Genomic DNA, 6,000 nt, shown 5'->3' with positions numbered 1-6,000 from the left:
TTCATAATAGAACTACGCGTCGTATGAACTAAAATCCTCCTTAAAAAATGCAAAATTGTCCAAGATACAGAGCTCTAAACACAAAAAAAATGATTCTTGCAATAAACTTCTAATTTAATCATGCGATAAACATAGTTTAAATGATTATTATTACGAAGTATGTTAATTCGTACGATGCGTACTACTATTACGAGCAAAATGTCGTCCGATTTTTTATTCTAGGTCGAAGGAAAAAAATGCTAGAAATTGTCGAAATATATGACCTTACGCTGTAAAAAGAATTTTCAAACATTTTTCGTTTTACCATTTTACATGAGTCTCACCCCTTAAGGGGTAACACCACTGTAGAAACCTAAAATAAAGCGTTTTTTCGCGATTTTTTTTTTGGATGGATGGAAAAGTAAGAGGATAATAATAATCAAGAATATTATTAAGCATGTCGTTAAGTGTTCAAAAAAAAATATTTATTCAAAAATAGTGCAAAATGACGTCACTGGAGCCATTCTCGCGAGGCGTGTTGAATATGAGGCGCTCTGCGGCACGCAGTGTAACTGACGCAAATTTGTATTTGGAAAAAAATCAAAAATTTTCTCTGAATAGAATATTAACGAAATGCACCGTATAGTAAAGTCAGCTAAAATGATGTCGTTCGACGAGTCGTCGGACAAAGTTTTCTAGGAGGATAAGGGATTGACGCACACCTCCTGGGGACGGTAAACATTCATTTTACGGATACAGAGGCAGCCATCGTTCTTCGTTAACCCCAATCGGTCGATAATTGTTGCGACTACCGCGATGTCGCATGCCTGCCTTACAATTCAATCGGTATCATTAAATACAGGATCTTAGAAGCAAGCAGTTTGCGAAGATTTTTCTACGGCGATCTATATCGGGAACGCCTACAGATTGCATGCCCTGTTCACGAGGTACTGACACGCGAATACAGTCATCGACCCTCTTCGGGGCGGCCACATTATACATATACAATACTATGAAACTGACCTGACTTAACGTTCCATTCGATATATATTTATACGCGCGCCCACCACTGCATCCAGCTATGAAAAAAAAAAGTCGATGAAACTGCGGACGAAATTGCCTCGATAGTAATTCCACAGGATTTGTATTCGCAGCCCTATTCCACATAACGCGGCACTCGCTGCCGGTATAATATTTTACACAAGCAGGCGGATTAATGGGGTCTTCTACCGTACGACACGTTTTTTTGTGTTCTCTTTGATATTTTTTTTTTTTACAAAGAAACTATGCAACTTCTAGCGCCAGTGTTTCACATATATAGGGTGTTCAAAACAAACCATTTAATATTTATATGGTATATAGGATACATTATACTGAGTAAACAAGCTTTAGTAAACATAGGTCGAAAGGTCAACCGTTTCTGAAATACACTGTGGAGCATAACTATAGCACCACTATAATTTTCAAGAGTTTTGTAGTTGTAACTAATGATTTCTAAATGTTAATGATACCACGCGAAAAGGACTAGAAAAAAAATTATAATCAATGGAAAAAATAGAAAAATAACATTTATTTAACATGAAGTATAATAATAAATGAAATATTGCAATGGTGTATAACTATAGCGCCAATGTATTTGGAACGTAATAATATGGTTAAATGGCTATAAAGTGTCCCCCCTTAAACCAAAATGCGCACACATCATACGATACAACACCTTCACCGAGAAAGGAACAAATCTCTTGGTATGCTCTTCCAACATTTATTTAACATGAAGTATAATAATAAATGAAATATTGCAATGGTGTATAACTATAGCGCCAATGTATTTGGAACGTAATAATATGGTTAAATGGCTATAAAGTGTTAAATTTCTAATTCAGTTTATTAAAGCGAGCAGTTTCGATAATGAGTGGGACCTCCTTTTTTATGTATTAATTCAAAAATACGATTGTTCGTACTTGTAATGAGTTTTTTCAAAGTTTCTTCGCTAATTTGATTCCACGCTTCAATAACTGCTGTTTTTAGCTCCGAAATGTTCGAAAATTGTCGATTATTTCCATAAATATGCTGCACCATGATACCCCATAGGTTTTCAATTGGATTTTGGTCTGGGGGGCATGTAGAATATTTCAATACATTGACATCAAACGTTTCAAACTGTGGTTTGTCGGATATTATGGATTGGAGCATTATCTTGTTGATAAGTCCATGAAATGTGATTGTTTGCACGAATAAAAGGCAATAAATGATTTTCGAGTATTCTAATATACTCCGCACTATTAATTCATGTAGTTGGAAAAGCTAATCTGAACTTGCCACAGGAGCAGAATGCACCCCACACGATAAGTGTCCCTTCACCGAAATTACGTTTCGTAAAGTATTTCTGTTCTTTACGATGGTCCCTCCAATATGAATCAAATCCATCCGGACCGTCCAAATTGAATTTTTTTTCGTCAGAGAAAATAACCTAAGTTAAATAAGGAATATTGAATATGAAGCTAAAATCTCGATTTACGAATGTCTAAACTTAACTTACATTATTCCAATTTCGGCTCATGTTTCCTCGCGCGTATTCAAGCCTGGCTATTTTGTGACGTTTCAGAACTGTAGGTGCAGACATCATTTTTTGTCTTGTAATGTTTGAATTATGTTTAAGGACACGTTGGACAGTCCAACGAGAAACGCCGAGATCACATTCCTTCGCAATTTGTTTATAGCTTTTTAACGTATTGCTCGCTACTTTAGCAATTTGCCTTTCAGTACGAGGGGATAACTTCTTCTTAGGTCCCCCTTTCTTATTTTTCCCATACTTAGTAGGATCGCGTAAAAAATTCAGTACAACTTTATGCGATCGCCCGAGTTCACGTGCGATTTCACGTATCCCCATTTTTTGCTCTCTGTACGCTGAAATTGCACCTTGCTCTTGTTCATTACGGTAGCTGCCACGTGGCATTGTATCAATTAACTAAGAATTCCCGAGTTTACTAAAAAAATTCCAACAGAAACCCTTGAAGTGCGTTAAAAATGAACCGGTTCTATTGTTTTGCACTGATCGTCAAACGTTTATCGATTAAATCTTGACATATAAGTAGACAACTTTAATGAATTTCACCTAAAATCCATTATTTACAATGCTTTTTCGTACCATATAACTGGTTGTTTCAAATTATTTTCTTACAGGTCGGAAATGTTAAAAATGTTAGTGGTGCTATAGTTATGCTCCGCAGTGTATAAACATTTTTGTTTGCTAGTATCATGATTGACTTACTTGCTTATTTTAACTTCTTGGTGAAAATGCTCAGTACTTGGATGATATGCCTTTGGCAGAAAGATTATCGATGTGGTACATGCATGATGGAGCACCACCTCATTTTGTGCGTAATGTGAGAGACCATTTAAACATGGTGTTCGGTCAAAGGTGAATTGGACGTGGTGGACCAGTTGCATGGCGTCCTCGATACCGCGATTTAAACCCTTTGGATTTCTCTTTATGGGGATATTTAAAAAGCTTAGTGTATTCCTCGCCGATAAATGACTTAGCAGAATTACATAACCGAATCCACCATGCTTGTCAAACAATTCGAGAGAAATGTGGAATTTTCGAGAGAGTTCGCGACTCTGTAAAAGAAGATGCCAAGCGTGTGTAGAAATGGAAGGTGGACACATGGAAAATCTTCTGTAATCATCGAAAATTCAGTAGTAAGTTAATTATGATAATAACAATCAAAAATGTTTATATCTCAGAAACTGTTGACCTTTCGACCTATGTTTACTGAAGCTTTTTTACTCAGTACAATGTATCCTATATACCTTATAAATATTGAATGGTTCTTTTTGAACACCCTGTATATTTACTACTCTTTCGGTAATATTCACAAATTTTATCAACGAGAAATGGTCAAAATTAGTGGCAGTACGGAGCCTCGTACGTAATCGCGCACTAAATGGCAGCATTTTGAAGTTGAAATATTGATTCTTTACTTGCTTTTAACTTTAGCAGGTTAAACAAAAAAATAGAAAGAATAATGATTTCGACTTCGTTGCAGTACAAGCTGTAGCGATACGTGTACTGAAGGTACGCGCCAAATTTGAACGAAATCGGTCAAGTGGATCTTGAGATATCGCGGAAGCCAATTCAGAAAAAGATAGTTTCGAGAGAAACGCATTTAAATGGATCGGATGTTAATTTTCGAAGTTCGGTGATATGCTTTTGCACATTGTATTTCTAAGATTATAAAATCGAATTTTTTTATGGTTTACAGTAGAAGACCCCCTTAACGGGGACAAAATTTAACTCGCCTTTTCTATATCTTACGACTATCGAAGCAAATAGTACCGAGATAGCTCGAAATCGTAATGCAACCACTTAAGCCGCTTAAGTAAAAATCCTTGCGCAGCGTGATACGTCGGTGCTATAGAAAGAAGCAAATTCGCGTACTTTTTCGAGAGGTACCAAAGGAACGATGAATTCCTTTATACAAGCCGTATACGACTGCATACCTTTGCATATCAGTAGACGTGCATATCAAATATCCGCGAATGTTACTGGTTCCATAACGTTTGAAGGAGTTACTTACATAACGTTCGATCCTGTATTTGATTTCGCATCCAATCTCGAAGCTTTCTGGAAACTAACGTTAACGAGACGAAACGTAATTTTTCTTAGAGTCGCGCCAGATCGTACAAGCCCGTACATTCCCAGAACGTCATAAGTTCCCCGTACAAACGGAACCGCGTAAGAATAAACGAAAAGGTTTTAAAATTTCACTGATCTTCGTTAAACTTCGACTCCTCGGAGAAGATAACGCGCTTCTAAAATTCTATCAGCTTATTTAGATAGTATGTTTCTCACAGTTTGGAGACACGCTTTCTTCCCTGACGTCGCGATATCATTATATAGTGTTCGAGCACCTAAGTGGATATTTTTCTTCTTTGACGACGCCCCGACGTTCTCTCTCTGTGAGTTCATATTTTCTGTAATTTTTGTTTTCCCGCACTTTTTGATAATGCATCGAACTGTAGTAAAGTTTAAATTTAATATTTTTCCAATCTTTCTATAACTTTCATCACGTCCATGTAGAAAAATCACTTTATCTTGCATCGACAAAGGTACATATTTCGTTTCTCTTATCCGCCATGACGTTCAAAATTGTTTTACCTTCGGGTTTACCTTTGACGCAGGTCAATATTTTCATATTAATGAACTTCGCCACTAATCTAACATTTTTTTTTAAACAATTTTTAATGCAATAATATAATTACCTACGAATTGGCCATCAATGTTCATCTTAACCGTTGGTACGCTACTACTGTATGTCTGGCAAGTAGCGCCTAAAATATCATTCAATTAACATTACATAAACTAGAATTCCAAAAAAAAAAAACAAAACTAAGTATTTTAATTTCGAGTTTATTTTTTCCAACGTCATCGATTATACAGTGTTCGGTCACTCCTGGAAAAAATTTTAATGGGAGATTCTAGAGGCCAAAATAAGACGAAAATCAAGAATACCAATTTATTGATGGAGGCTTCGTTAAGAAATTATTAATGTTTAAAGTTCCGCCTGTACAGAATTTTTTTTGTCTCGAAAGTTGGTAGGATTTCGAGAGTATGTGTATTCACCAAAAATGATTGTAATTGACCCCCGCAACAGAAAATATTTTTTCCAGAACGATTTGAAACTTTTCAATTTCGACGAAAAATTGGTCCACTTACTTCAATTTTTTTCTCAAAAATGCGTAGGATTTCGAGGGTATGTATAATGACAAAAAATGATGGTAATTGACCCCCCTAGCGAAAAATAATTTTTTTAGCACGATTTGAAATTTTTTAATTTAATTTTTCACTTTTTAACGAAACCTCAATCAAGAAATTGATATTCTTGATTTTTGTGATATTTTGGCCTCTAGAATATCCCATTAAAATTTTTCCCAGGGGTGGCCGAACACTCTGTATACATATCAGTTTATCGTTATGTACGCAAGTGTACAAATACATTTGTGGCCCTTAAATTTATG

The sequence above is a fragment of the Colletes gigas genome, unplaced genomic scaffold (genome assembly GCF_013123115.1).
Source record: "Colletes gigas isolate AHSC1104 unplaced genomic scaffold, ASM1312311v1 Colletes_gigas_Sc00009, whole genome shotgun sequence".
Lineage (NCBI taxonomy): Eukaryota > Metazoa > Arthropoda > Insecta > Hymenoptera > Colletidae > Colletes > Colletes gigas.
Note: the sequence above shows the minus strand (reverse complement) of the source record.